Genomic DNA, 16,470 nt, shown 5'->3' on the forward strand with positions numbered 1-16,470 from the left:
AAAAACTCGATCAGAGAAAAAGAAAACCTAATGACCTTATAGGAGTTGCTGGGTTATGCACACATTTAACGTACTCAGTTGCTAACTGAAAGGCTGGAAGTTCAAATTAATCCACTGGCACCTAAAAAAAAAAAAAAACCTGTTCAACTACTTCTGAATAATTGGCCACTGAAAAATATCACAGAACACAGTTGTACTTCAATACACATAGGGTTGCCATGAATCACAGCTGACTTGATAACAACTTATTTTACTACCGATGATCCTGTGCTCACAGGGCTTAGGAGAAGACAAGGCATGCTCCAAGAAGGGAGCAATAAACAATCAAAAGTAAGTCCGCTGATTTCTATAACCTTCCCTTCTACCACAGGATATCTAGCTCTTCCTTAAAGTCTCCACCCTTCATAGTTGGGTGGTAGAGAAGGAAGACACTAGAAAGTCTGTCTCTGTGAATCATATGAGACACAGAGATCTTACCTAAGTCAGGAGTTAAACCAGTATTAGAACACAGATAATGACTTTCCATCTACCCTCCCTTGCTTAGGACCTGGGTCTTGTAAAGAAAAGTTTAGTGGTGGCTCTTCTTTAAGGGAAATTACATAAACTAGTGTGTTGATTCTGACACATAATGACCATAGTTACAACCAAAAAATGCTGTCTGGTCCTGTGCCATCCTCACAATCATTGTTATGTTTGAAACCTTTGTTGTAGCCACTGTGTTAACTCATTCTCATTGAGTGTCTTCCTCTTTTTTGCTGACCCTCTTCTTTACCAACATGATGTTCTTCTCCAAGGACTAGTACCTGCTGATAACATGTCCAAAGTATGCAAGATAAAGGCTATCCATCCTTGCTTATAGGGAGCTCTGGAAGCATAGTGGTTACGAATCAGGCTGTGAACCTTAAGGTCAGCAGTTTGAAACTATCAGCTGTTCTGCATGAGAAAGATGAGGCTTTCTGCTCCCTTAAAGATTTACAGCCTCAGAAACCATGCACAGGGTCGCTATGGGTCGGAACCAACTCCACAGCACATAACCAACCAACCAGCCAATCCTTGCTTCTAAGGAACATTGTGATTGAATGTCTTCCAAGACAGAATTAGAATTACAATGCACTTGAGATCAGAAAAATAATGCTGCAAAATCAGCCTTTGACCCACCCATTCAGAGAGGAAGAATCCAGGAGATTTTCCTCAAACCTTATCCTCAGTTGATGCTGAGAGACCTGGGAACATGGAAGAGTCCTGGGAACTCAAAGAATGGTGAGAGGTTAGCACCCCAGGGTGGTTAAAACAGAACAGCCTGCAGTTACTACTGCTGGTGTCATGCAAGAGGAAAAAGGACTAATTAAAAGTGGGAGACAGATGCCCCCGTGGGTTTTGCATCTCCTTCGCTTTCTGTTTCTGGAAGAGAAAGAGGATTGTCATAAAAATAACCAAACTGACATAAAATATTTAAATTTAAGGAATGGAAGAAAAAAGAAAAATGGAAAGTGAGATAAAAATATATTGTAAACAAGGCATAAAGCCAGTCTATGACAGGAGGGCTCTCTCCTCTCTGGTTTAGCTGGTGACAGTGTCATGCCTCACCAATGTTGTGCATGCCAGATGTGTCCAAGGAGAAAATATGGGTGAAAAGGCAGCAGGCCCAGGTCAGAGGCCTGTGTGGGCTGGGGAGCCTTGCCCCATTGTTTGGACCAGAATGAACCTCTTACCCCAAACCACTGCCTCCAAAATGCACATAGCTGGCTGTTCTGGGTCAGATGATGTCCTCCAAAAAGGTATATTGAAGTCCTAACCTCTGGTACCTGTGCACATGATTGTATTTGAAAAGAGGGTGTTGGAAGATTTTATCAGTTAACAAGAGTTCATACTGGAGTAGGGTAGGTCCTAATCCAGTATGAGTGTCATCCTTGTAAAAGGGGTGAAGAGACAAAGAAACATGAAATCAAAGAAGGACACTGTGTGAGGATGGAGGCAGAGATTGTAGGAGGTCAGAACTGTAAGTCAAGGAAAGCCAGGGATCGCCAACTATTAGCAGAAGCTAGGAGAAAGGCAGAGAACAGAATTTTCCCCCAGAGGAGTCAATACAGCGCACATCCTGATTTGGTTCTTCCAGCTCCCAGAACTGTCAGATAATACATTGTTGTTCTTTAAGCCACCTAGTTTGTGATATGCTGGTATGAAAGTCCTAGAAAACAAATACCCTGGTCATTAAGGAAACCAGGCAGAAAAGTGGTGGATTAAGTAAATCCACACACCAGCTGGAGTATGGGTTGACCTCCATATTTTTGTCTTCAAGACAAGGAATAGTGCAGTATGATATATTCAAGGCACTTAGGAGAGAGAAGGTAAGAAAATGATTTCCGGACCATGGTTGGTTAATAAAGGAGTGTCAGAAAAATGCACATACCGTATTTTTACGCAAATAATACGCATCTTTTATGTTTGTTTGCCAACTACTCCCTCCCCTTGGGAGGTATTTCTGTAAACATGCTATGCTTATTTATTAATTTTTTTTTTACAGCAACATGTAAAAAGAAATCTGGCATAGTGGAGCTAACAAAAATACCTCCCAGGGGAAGGGAGAGATTAGCAAACAAACATAGAAGGCACATGTTATTTGTGTAAAAAGATGGTATAGATCCTTGCCTTCCTGTTCTCTTACATAAACCAATAACCAAACCCACTACCATCAAATCCATTCCAACTCCTACCCACCCTACATAGAGTTTACAAGACTAAATATTGGTGGGAGAAGACAGCCTCATCTTTATCCCACAGAGAGGCTGGTGGGTTTGAACTACTGGCCTTGTGGTTAGCAGCACAATATGTAACATTCAGAGCCACCACAGCTCCTTTAAATGAGAATTCGAGGACACAATTCAGAACAGGGTAGGCAGCAGACCAGGGTGGAGAGCTGGCCTTCGAGTTTTGTTGACCTGATTTTAAAAAATCTGTGAGTCAGAAATGTATATCTGAAACAGTGTAAGGGGTTCAGAAAGTCCCTGGGTGGCAGAAGCAGTTTGCACTTTACAGCTAACTGAAAGATTAGAAGTTTAAATTCACCCAGTTATGCCATGGGAAACCAGCCGTTAAAAACTCTATGAAGCACAATTCTAAGCACATGGCTACCATGAGTTGGAATCAACTCAGTGGCAATGGGTTTGATTTTTGGTTGGTGGGGTTCAGAGCCTGAAATCAGGGAAGACCCAGAATCCAGGCAGATGGATCAAGTAAGTTAAGATAAAGTCAGCAGATTATAAGGTTGTACGTAGCATGGCATGGAATCAGAAGGCGTTTATGAACCTGTGTTTTTGGGTTTGAACAGTGGATGCAGTGAATTAAGGAATGAGTGAACTGTAGGGACAAGTAAAACTATTGGGGCCTAAAAGAAGGATGGGACACACAGGACACCAAGAGCTTTTCTTACTAGAAGGCTATAGAAAGGACAGAGGGCTAGGAGATTAAACTCCCAGTCAAGTTGTTTGTGGCTGGAAAGGCTGCTTTGTAAGATCCTGAGTTTTCTGTCCATGGCATTATCCAAGTAGCACCTCTGTAGAGATTTCTACATCAGGAGGAAAGATCTTCTATGAAAAAATGTCAAACTCCAAGATCCCATGACATTTCTCCTCCTCTTACCCATCCTATCCCAACCTCAAGGAGTCCTGGTATGGTGCAGCAGGATAATGCACTGGACCACAAGGTCAGTTTGAGTCTCAAGGTCAGCAGTTCAAACCAACCAGCCATGCCTCAGAAACTCTATACAGGATTGCTATTAGTCGGAACCAACTTAACGGCATTAACAACCACAAACCCTAAGTTCACACATACTTGTTTTTACTTCTAACTATTCATGGTGCTGCAGGATAATGCACTGCGACAAAAGGTCAGCAGTTCAAATCTACCAGCTGCTCCTTAGAAACCCTATACAGGATCACTATGAGTCGGAACCAAGTCAATGGCACTTAACAACAACAATAAAGCATGCCATCAGATGACTAAGAAAAATAGGCTGGGTAATAGAAGGAAAATGTTTCAAAAGCATATGAGTTCTCTAAAATAAAGTGTTCTATCACATACAAACTGCTAGACGCCATCGTCTAGAAATTGTCTGATTATAATCACCTGAATGTTGCCAAGGTGTTCTGTCTTCACTGGGGTTCAGACGCTGTGGGCATCATCCTGTTTTCTGCAAGGTTCTGTCTCTGGGTGAGGCGAGAGTACTGAGCACCATGGGGACTTCTGTCGTTCTGTTAGTTGCCTGCTAGGAGCATTCCCTCTCCATCCTACATATTGCTTCTTAAATAAGTCCCACCTTGTTCTTCTACCATGTAGCCACACTTTATGGAAGGCTGGCCTCAGCCAGTCCCAGGGAATGAATCTTAATCCATCCAAGTCAGTATTTCCAACAATTCCACTCCCATTGCAAAAAGTGCAATAATTTCACATTCCACTGTTAAAAGTTATAGAGTAGGTGATGGCATTTAGAAAACTGAGAGGAATCTAGACTTTTGGAAAACTTCCTTTTTCCCCTGTAAAAGAGGCATGTGGTCATCTGCAATGTGACACCATCCTGTCAAGACACAAAGGTGGCAGAGAAGGAAGACAGTAAGAACTTGGATCCATGCTTGAGCCACAGAAGTAGGTATTATTGGTATCTCCATTTTACAGGTGGAACCTCCTTACACAGACTTTTTATTCTTGAAAATTCTATGTTCATTGTTAAGGCCACTCTTATTTGGGCCTTATGTCACAACAGAAAGCATTCTAAGTGATATACATATGGTACAGCTCTCTGGGACCTTTGCATTTGCTTTCCCTTCTGTTTGGATAGTTTCTTCTCCTAACTTTCTTCTGCTTGGTTAATGCCTCTAGATCCCAGTATAGACATCACTGGTTCCAGGGAACTGAACCTGGCCATCTCCTGTGTATACTTCTCCAGCATCGGTTATTCCCTTCTCACAGCACTTCTCATCGCCTGGTGGACATTAGCCTGGGACAGTGAAGGTCTTCTTAACTGCTCCATCCCAAGGCTAACACAAAGTAAGTACTAAAACATTCTACATTCAACAGAGAAAAATAGTTAACATCTATTGCTATTGTTGTTAAGTGCCATGGAGTCCATTCCAACTCATAGTAACCTTATATAGGGTTTTCAAGGAGAGGCTGGTGGGTTTGAACTGCTGACCTTACAGTTAGCAGTCCAGTGCTGATCCTACAACACCACATCACACACTTATTAAGCATTTTATATGAACTAGGTTCCATTCTAAGCACCTTCATTCTTACAAGAACATATGTTGTTGTTATGTGCCATGGAGTCGGTTCTGACTCACAGCAACCCTGTACAGGGTTTCCGAGACTATAAATCTTTACGGGAGCAGAAAGCCTCATCTTTTTCCTGTGGAACAGCTGGTAGTTTCGAACTGCTGACCTTGCGGCTCGCAGGCCAATTCATAACCACTAAGCTACCAGAGCTCCTTACAAGAACTTCTAAGTAGGTATTATTAGTATCTCCATTTTACAGGTGAGAAAACAGACGCAGAACAGTTGAGCCCGTTGCCCACAGATCACACAGCTAATGAGTGACTAGGCGAGGACTTTCACACAGGTGGTCTGGCTCCACTACACAATACAAAACTATTTACTGAGGATTTACTGTGCAGAAAGCATGGTTCTAGGTATGAGAAATAAAATGTGAGCATGACAAAGTTCTTGCCTTCAAGGAGCTTACATTTAATTGGGAGGGGACAGATAAGTAGGTTGTTGTTGTTATTGTTAAGCGCTGTCGAGTAGGTTCTGACTCAGAGCAACCTTGTGTAGCGATTCCAAGGAACGGCTGGTGGGTTTGAATCACCACTGATCTTGAAGTTAGCAGTCCAGTGCTTATCTTATAGTGTCACACCAAGACTCCACCAGTAAGTAAACAAATGCATAAATGTACTGAATGAACCATAAGAATGAATGATGTCAAGCGAAGTAACACAGAACAGTGGGACTCATACTGGCCTCCATGTCATATTTTAGATTTAAATTCTGTCTTCTCTGTTACTCAGTGGACAAATTACTAAGTCACTCTGAACCTTGATTCCATCACCTGCAAAATTATAATTATGTGGGAATCCAATGAGAATAATTATAAAATTACTGTTTACCTTATCTGCTAATAAATGTTAGTTGTATCAGGACTCCCCACAAAATGTGGGCACCAAGAAGAGAAACCAAAGGAGTCTGAAAACTGGAGGACTGGTTGAAATAGTCTATAATAAATAATAGTCTATACATAAAATAGTCTATATAATAAATGCAATAGCTACATTAGGAAAGGGTAACCTCTTTTGGCTCTAGAAAGATTCAAGAGTCAAGCCAGCCCCTGACTTCAACTTTCTCCAAATTATCATCTACATCTATTGGAGACAAAATAGAAATTGGCAAGTGTGGAGACAAAGATATTCATTTCTGGTGTGAAATTACCATTTACAATAGGGGAGAGGTTGCCAAATTGTTTGCGTTAATAAGACCCTATCCGGCCTGCCAGAATCTCAATAAAAGCCCCCAGGAGGCCAGCAAGGAGACCATCATCAATAGAATAGGCCCTAGCATGTTACTGGTAGCTGGAAAGTGAACTCCAGAGTTCTTCTAATCGATGGATCCTGCCTTCTTTTATAAAGCAACTCTAATTGCATTTGATTATTAAAACATCTTAAGGATTATTAAAGTTACTACTTAATAAAGTTATTGTTAAAGATTATTGACACAGTGTGGCACTCTGGGTTAGTGTGCTGGACTGCAAAGTCAGTTTGAACTCTACAATGCTGGTGGTTCAAGCTCACCAGTAGTAGCTTCTTGGAAACGCTATACAGGGTCACTATGGGTTGGAACCAACTTGATGGTACTTAACAACAACAACAAATTAACACATATTAATTAATCTACGAGACAAACAAACAAAAAACTCACTGCCATCGAGCCAATTCCAACTCATAATGACTATAGAACAGAGTAGAAGCACCCCATAGAATTTCCAAGATTGTAAAAATGTCCAGGAGCAAACTGTCACATCTTTCTTTCCTAGAGCCGCTGGTAGGTTCAAACCACTGACTTTTCTGTTAGCAGGTAAGCACTTAACTATTGAGCCACCAGGGCTCTTTAATCCATTAGAAACTATTCACTATTTTGGAATGAACAAATGGTAATATAATTTTGGGGAAAAAAATCTATCCCACTCAACTCCTCTCTCTGAATGCCCCAATGAAATACCAGACCATCTGAGGTACAGAAGAGCACCCTAGCTAACACTTATGAATTAAAGAGGAGGAGTCTAAACTCTCAGAACAACATTCTAGCCAGGTTGAGAAAGCCTCAGGAGCCTGAGAAATGCTTTCAAAGAGGTGGAGCTTCTACTGGTCACCATACCTCTTAAACCCTGAAAGTAAGCTCCAAGATTATGGAAGACAGCAGCTTGCCTGTATTTACAGTGTATACTCCAGAAATTCTAGATATAAAAGAGCAGCCTCTTAATCAAATTAGTCACCCTGACATGCATATTCTTAAACCATTGTGTAAAACATTCATGGAACTCTGATTCACTCAAGAAAACCAAATTTATCACTCTATAATCACAGAAGCAGAGTCCTGGTGTGGCGCTGTGGGTTAATGTGCTGGACTGCAAAGTCGTTTGAACCTCAAGGGTCAAGTTTACCAGCCACTCCACAGAAACCCTATACAGGGTTGTTATGGGTCAGAATCGATTCAACGGCACTTAACAACAACAAGAAGTCACATAAGTGCTTCACAATTTTCCCAAAAACACTTTGGCCAGTTTGATAAGATAGATACCTAGACTTGGTTGAAAATGACTTCTGGCTGTTCCTAGCAATAAAAATCTACCCCCTTAAAGAAAAATATTTGGATCATTGAAGATGCTCAAAACACTGTGCCATGACATGTTGTTAAGCAGCAAAAATGACAGTATGAAAGTACTCCAATTCAGTGAATAAAAATGCATATGTCAGTGTATATATGTTTACATTCACAATTGGCAAACGCATAAAAACTTACCAGGAAAGTAACTATCAGTTTCGACAAGGTGTTAACGTTACCGATCATTTATTTATTTATTTTTAAATTGTATCTTTGTGTCCTTTCCAAATTCTGTGCAACATGCCTATATAACTTTTGTCATCAGGAAAAAAAAACACACTAACTATTTTAGAAATATATTTTTATTGTGCCACAGACCCTGAGGGCAGCTTGGAATGTGAAACTACACAATGCTTTCAATGCTTTTCACGCTACAACTTTCGAAGGGCACAACCCTCATTTAGATGTACACCTTCTATTATGGTTGTGGGTTTTTTTTTAAAAATCGCTCTCCATTAACTTAGTGCCACATTTATAATGTCATTCCATCTATGCTAGTGGCAGCTAAGCTTTGTAAGGGAGACCTTCCAGTACGTGCTGTCACTAAACCCCATGGACAAAGCCCCAGACAGACCTGCACTGTACCGAACTCCATTCTGCTACATAGGGTCATGGTCTAGAGCGAGGCCCTAGTGAATTTCCATTGAAAACCACAGCCTCACACCAGAAATCTTTCTGAAGGAGAAGAAGAAAAGGCATGACCCCATCTGAAATGTAATTTCTTGTGTTCTCTTTCACAAGCTACTCAGGGGTATTGGAAAGAAGTAACAATAACAGTGGTTGTAATAGTAGGGCAGACCCAGGTGTTACTGGTACTGTAAGCAAATGAGAACTTGTGCTCCTTTTTCAGGACCAATTGGCCCCAGGCCCAAATCGTTTCATGATGTCACAGTTGATATTTACCAGCAAATGGAGGAAATACAATGAGATAGGGCCTGCCTGGAACCTACTGACAAGGAAGAGGTAAGAAACCCACAGTGCCACCCCCACTTGCCCCTTCCTCTTCATTACCAGGAGTTGCATGGGGGTGCAAGTGGGGTAGCACAGTGGGTTTCTTGGCTTCAATTACATGATGATTATCATAGATCCTTCTGTGAGTTCTCCCCTTGCAGCTGGCGCAGGTATCAGGCTACTCTGGTGGAGACTTGAAGTCACTAAATGTCTTTCATGGTAATAACAGCCTTCCTACTTTGAAACTCCTTTAAACTATTCTGTACCTTTCGAAAACAGTCATCTGAAGGTACAACTGTGTATCTGTAATGATGTAAGAGAGAAATATATTCCTTGCCAAGTAGCTAATCAGTCAGTCAACACCTAAACTTATAGAGAGAACTCATCCACATTTCACTAGGTTCCCTGTCTATCCCAAAAGCAATAGAGCATCATGGGACAGGTCTAGTAATAGTTCAGCAGATGGCAGAACTTTAAATATGGGAAACAGTCAACCAACCAACCAATCAACCATTTTAAGCATATGCTCTTTTGAGACACAATATTAGACTTTGGAGGAGACCATGGTAAGATAGAGTTTCTGTCTTTGATCATTTTTTTTTTTATCATTACTAGAGAGATGACTTATTCATAAGGAACTAAATACTGTATTGCAAAAAAAAAAAATCTTATACATCACCTTTTTGTTGTTAGTTGTCATTGAGTTGGCTGCAACTCATAGTGCAAATCCATGCATGTCAGAGTAGAACTGTCCCATAAGGTTTTCAAGACTTTGACCTTCAGAAGCAGATTATAAGGCCTTTCTTCTGAGGTACCACTGGATGGATTGAAACCACCAACATTTCAGCTAGCAGCTGCACCATTTTCAACACCTGGGGGCACCCATATTTCACCTTATATATATAGTTAATTCACCAGTCCCTCCTTGGAAACTCTATATAGGATTGCTATGAGGCAGAACCTAATGGACCACACTTTGTTGTTTTTAAGTGCCATCCAGTTGGTTCTGACTCACAGTTGGTCACACTTAACAACATACATTTTATAGTTGAATTATTTACAGTCGTTTCCAAATAAATCAGCTGAACCCTTTCTACTAACCTCAGAGATCTGTGTTAATTACTCTGTTTTATAATGGAGACAATATAAAACAAAAGCACAAGAGATGTCATAACACAGGATATGGAGGTAGACAAATGACTACTGTGGGTAATACATGCCATTGGCCTGTGTTTCACAAAGGAAATTGAACTTGAAACTAACATTTTATGGATGTAAAGTATTTGAGCAAAAGAGAAATCAGGACATGTAAGGCAGAAAGTGTGATATGAAAACAAAGGCATGGTCTCATGATGACTGCTAGAGTATCTCTGGGCTACAGAAGGGCTGGGTTCAGGTCAGAATACACAGCGTGAGGCCATGTGAATCCCATACAATGAAACAGAATGGATGTCTACCCCACAGGGGTAGAGAAGGGCCAGAGCCATAAGAGTTCCTTGGCAAAACATTTCTCCAACCTTACTGAGATAAGTATGACAGCCCATATGACGTGGCATGAAAAAGTGATGAACCAATAGGTCTGCAGAGGGAAGAAAAGGCATCTAAAGACGTTATGCTGGGATGTCGAGAAAGCGAGCCCTAGGTGCAATGGCTTTGTGACTGGGTCCTGGTCTAGTTCTATACCGTCAGTGGCACTGGCTGCCTAACCATTCTTACTTATTGCTTATTTCTTCACAGTGGTGGAAATATAAACAAATTCTAAGTTCATGTGACTGTTGTATGGTTTAATTTTCATTCATAAAGTTCTCTAAAAACTTCATGGAAAATATCACAATAGTGCGAAATGGGGTCATTGCCAAAATCTGGAATATTCTTGGGTTCCTAGTAGTAAAAATGTGCAGCCTCTTTTCAAATAGGTGGGCAGACCTAGTTGGCAGACAAAAGCAATAAAATAAAATGAAAGGCTTAAAATAAATCATACTGTTTCACTTGAATATGTCGTTCACTGAATTCAAGCTTTGTCCAAATGACATCAAACTAGAATGTAAGAATGTGTCTCGATCTGTTGCTAAACTATGAGCCTGTTGATTTGAAGCAGTGTGCTGCTCCCTTCTCTCTGGTCTGAGCTTAATGGCTAGACATGGTTCAGTGTTCTTCCTGTAACCAAACAGCACTTCTTCCACTTTATATGCTGCTTAGATGGCACCATGGAGGCAGCCGAATTTGCCGCATCAGCACAGCTCGTGCATTTCCCTGGAGAAGTTAAGCGGTAAGCAGACAGCTTATCCAGATGTGTATCTTCCCTCTCCAGATTGGTTCTTAGTGCCAATTCCGTCACCCTCTTCACCTACTTCTGAGAATTGAAGATTGGGGGCCAGGAAGTATGATTGAGTACTGACCTCTCAAACCCCTGCACAAGCACATCTTTATTCTGCAGTTAAATTTTCAGAGGTTGAACAAGTAGATGTTCCAAGCTGAGTGATCCTATTATGGAAACTTCAAAAGAGTGCAATGAAAATCAGGGTTCTGTAGGTAGGACAATATTCCAAAGTTCAAAATAGTATTCCATCTGGAACCTTAGATAGGATATGCCTGTGCCATCTTTTATTTTGTGAATCATCTTAAAAGAATAGCAGCTTTGTAACTGATGGCCTCTCTTCCCTACAGCACTGTCTACTATAATATCGGCATCTTCTTTCTAAGAAAAGTACTGCTCAGCTACAGGAAATTTCAAGGAACTCAATAGCTCAGCCTCCCTCTCTAAAGAATGTTGTAAGGGTGCTGACAACCAAAGGAAGCCCTCTACCTTCTGACCCCCGGCTGGTCTACAACATAGCCCTCCTATTTTAGAAAGTTCAAGATTTCCAGAAAACAACATTGGTCTAAAAGTGAAGATTCTCTTCCCCAAGAAAATGAATTCCTGGTGACCTATTTGGGTGGGAGGAGTGATGAGGATGAAATGCTTCAGATTTACCAAGCCCCTGAGATGATCTAAGTCCCACTCAGAACATCAAGGGAGAGGTATAACTTCTCTTTCAATCAGTTTAGTTAGGAATTGATTTGGGAAGATTTTTAAAAACACAAAGTATAATACAAATGCTAAACACCAATCATATTGTGAGTGGTGCTCCCTTATAGAGGAGGGAAAATGCAAGCAATCAATAGCAGATCTATAACTCTTTCCCAGGGTACTATTAAAATGCTTTCATCTTCAGCAGCATGGACAAAGCCTCCCCGTCCAATTGCTCCAAACTGTGCTGGAAACCAGAAGGGGACTCAGCTCCTTCCTATAAGGAAATGTTTCCCTTTATGATCAGTGGATGATGCACAAACAAGATCTGGAAGAGATACACAGGCCAGGAACAAGCACAAGACTCTGACTGAGCCTTTTGCAAAATGCATGTCATGGTTTCTCAAGACAACTGAGCCACCTGGTGTTAGAATGTTAACAGCTAAAGCTCCTTTCTGTCTTCCTCAGAGGGCAACTAAATAAAGCCTTTCCCAAACTGCCCTTAATACAGCATTGGTCAACATCCTGTAAATTGAGGGTAAAACAGTCCACACAGATGCAAGAAGCACTCAGGTACACATCCTATGTTAGTCTGATCTGGATTGTAAAAAACAAAACCAGAATTTATTAAGGTCTGGGTGAGACATGCATCCACATTGGCAACAACAAACACAGTGGTAGGTACCATTTATTGTTTGATAAAATAGAGGGCCAACAAAATCAAGGGCAATTCCTAATGATTTGAGTTAGGGGCAACAATGGATTCAAACATCGTAACAATCATGAAGATGGCACATGCCTACTGCTTCATGCTGCCATCCATAAGGTCGCCATGAGTCAGAGCTGACTAGCAGCAACCATCACCATTTACTAAGGATTTCATGGGCACCAGACTCTGTGTCAGACGTCTTACCTATATTATCTCATTTAAACTTTACAACAACCATATGGTATACTATTATTGCCATTATAGAGATGAACAATCAAGGACGGCATTCCAACCCTGGACTTTCAGACTTCAGGTCCTATGTCCTTAGCATACTGCTTTTGTTGTTGTTAAATGCTACCAAGTTGCTTCCAATCCATAGTGATCTTTTTAGAGGTTTCCATTAAGGAGCTCTGGTAGTGTAGTGGTTACGAATTGGGCTGCTAACCTCAAGGTAAGCAGTTCGAAACTACCAGCCATTCTGTGGGAGAAACATGAGGTTTTCTGCTCCTGTAAAGATTTACAACCTCAGAAACCCTAGGCAGGGTCACTATGAGTCAGAACCAACTCCATGGCACATAACCACCACTACCACCATGCCTGGTGGGTGTGAACCATCAACCTAACAGTTACACCATCCTACACGCCTTGTTGTTGTTAAATGCTGTTGAATTGCATGTCTTCTCATAATGTTAGCAGTAAAGGGAGCACATCAACAAGTATTTAGTCTGCTGAGGACTATCCTCACCTACCAGGCCAACATATTGCCTTTGTGGAAAGGCTATAAGGGATACTGCCCTCAAGTGTCCTCTGACCCAGAAGTGAATCCTGAAATAGCATAGGATGGCTTTTCCCATTGAGATACTAATGCTGGGAGAACTGACTGAAATATATAAAGAGCAAAATCTGTATAAAAGAGTAAACATCTAAATTAAAAATTTTTTTTAAATATGTTTCTTTCATTTAAAAGATGTACATATATATACCTAAAGTAATATTCACAATAACAACAGAAAGTAATAATAGGATCCCTGGTTAAGTGCTCAGCTGTTAACTAAAGGTCAGCAGTTGAAATCTACCAGCAGCTCCATAGGAGAAAAGACCTGGAGATCTGTTCCTGTAAATATTACAGATAAGAAAACCCTAGGGGAAGTTCTACTCTCTCCTATAGGTCAGTAAGTTGGAATCAATTCAGTGGCACACAATAACAGCAAGGTGACAATGTGCTACCAAGAAAAATCCTAAATAGCTAAGAAGCATTCTATTTATCATTCATATTTCATCTGGCAAAGTAAAAGTCCTTCTAAAGTATCTGCAAATAGTTTATTCTCTTAAGACACTGGGAGTATCTCTCAAATTCAAATTCTTCTATGAGTTATAACAAATTCCAGGTTAGTAGTCCTCTGTTGTGTGCTAGCTAGTCGATTCCAACTTACAGCAAATGCCATGTGAAAGACTGAATGAAGCCCATAGGGTTTCCTAGGCTGTAAGCTTTACAGTTCACCATATTTCTTCTCCCACAGAGTCACTGGCAGGTTCAAACCACCAACCTTTCAGTTAGCAGTTGAGTGTTTACTACTGTACCACCAGAGCACCTTAGTAGCCCCCTGTCATTCTTGTTGTTAAGTGCTGTGGAGTCTATTTCAACTCATAGTGACCCTGTATAGGGTTTCTGAGGAGCAACTGGTGAGCTTGAACAGCCAACCTTATGGTTCAAATCAGTCCAAGCACACTGTTGTTGTTGTTAAATACCATCAAGTTAGTTCCAACCCATAGTGACCTATACAGAGTTTCTGAGGAGCAGCTGGTGATCTTGAAATGCCAACCTTGCAGTTCAAACTAACCTTGTAGTCCAGTGCATTGTTGTTGTTGCTGTTAAGTGCTGTTGAGTTGATTCCAACCCATAGTGGCTCTGTATAGGGTTTCCAAGGAGTGGCTGATAAGCATGAATGGCTGATCTTGTGGCTCAAACGAACTTGCAGTCTAGTGCATTAACCCACAGTGACACATCAGGACTCCTAGTAGTTACCTTGTTGTTGTTAAGTGCCGTCAAGTTGGTTCTGACTCATAGCAACCCTGTATAGGGTTTCTAAGGAGCTACTGGTGAGCTTGAACCACTGAATTTGTGGTTCAAACGGCTTTGCAGTATGGTGCATTAACCACAGCACCACACCAAGACTCCAGTAGTTCCCTATATTAATGGACATACACTTTATATTACGTTTACTGTTTCAAAATAACTTTTAACAGGAATGCATTTTTGTTTTTGTTTGTGCAGTAAGTACTCAGAAAACTCAGCCATGGGAAACCCTATGAAGTGGATTTCTACTCTGACATACCTGAGGTTACCATAAGTCAGAACTGATTCAATGCCAACTTCTTTTTGTTGTTGCTGTTGGTTTTAATCATCTGCTCAGCTGAGAACATTTGCCTTCCCACAACTAGGAGGAGATGTGTGACCCAGTTCTGGCCACTGAGACAAAAGCATAAGTCTATGGAGTTTCTTCTGTACAAAGTCCCTATTTTCCATACCAGCACTTCTTTTTTTTCCTTTTTCTTTCTGCTGGGGGTATGATCACATATCCTGAAGACATAGCAACATCTTGCAACTATGAGGATTAAAGTTACATACTATGAATGACAAAACAAGGAAACAGAAAAAGCCGAGTGTTTGATGATATCCCAAGGATCTATACTGAACTCTGGCCCACCCACTTCTAGGATTCTCAATGTGAACAAATAGCCCACATATTTAATCCACTGTAATCAGGATTTCCACCACTCCTCTGTCAGTGTGTTGCACTGTGGTGGCTTGCTTGTTGCTGTGATGCTGGAAGGCAGGCCATCAGCATTTTGAATGCCAGCAGGGTCACCTACAGTGGACAGGTTTCAGCTGAGCTACCAGACTAAAATGGACTTGGAAGAAGGAGAGGAGGACTTCTGAATATCTGGTCACTGAAAACCTTATTAGTAGCAGAGTAACACTATCAGATAGCACCAAAATATTGAATATTGAAACATGATGAGTAACAACAGAATATTGCCAGATATAGTGCTAGAAGATGAGCCCCTCAGGTTGGAAGGCACTCAAAATATGATTGGGAAGAGAGATACCTTCTCAAAGTAGATTTGACCTTTGTGACTTGAGTGGAGTAAAGCTTACACAACCTTCATTTGCTGATCAGGCACAACTCAAAATGAGAAGAAGCAACTGCAAACATCCATTAATAACTGGAGTATGGAATATATGAAGTACGAATCTAGGAAAATTGGAAGTTGTCAAAAATGAAATGGAATCCTTAAAGATCAATATCCTAGGCTTTAGTGTGCTGAAATGGACTGAAATTAGCCACTGAATGTGAAAATCGTATGGTTTACTATGCTAGGAATGAAAAATTGAAGAGTAATGGTGTTGCATTCATCATCAAAAGGAACATTTCAAGATCTATCTTGAAGAATAATGCTGTCTGTGACAGGATAATATCCATGCACTTATAAGGAAGACCAGTTAATACCATTATTATTCAAATTTATACACCAACTACTAAAGTCAATGATGATGAAATTGAAGAATTCTACCAACTCCTTCAGTCTGAAATTGATCAAATATGCAATAAAGTTCTATTGATAGTTACCGATGACTAGAATGCAAAGGTTGGGAACAAAAAAGAAAATATATCCTTAGTGATAGAAATTATGCTGGAGATCACATGATAGAATTTTGTAAAACCAATATTTTCTTCATTGCAAATACCTTTTTCAAACAATATAAATTTTATTACACATATGAACTTCACTAGATGGAATACACAGAAATAAAATTGACTACATCCATAGGAAGAGAGGTTGGAAAAGCTCCATATCATCAGCCAAAACAAGG

This window comes from Chrysochloris asiatica, unplaced genomic scaffold, assembly GCF_000296735.1.
Source record: "Chrysochloris asiatica unplaced genomic scaffold, ChrAsi1.0 scaffold00070, whole genome shotgun sequence".
Taxonomy (NCBI): domain Eukaryota; kingdom Metazoa; phylum Chordata; class Mammalia; order Afrosoricida; family Chrysochloridae; genus Chrysochloris; species Chrysochloris asiatica.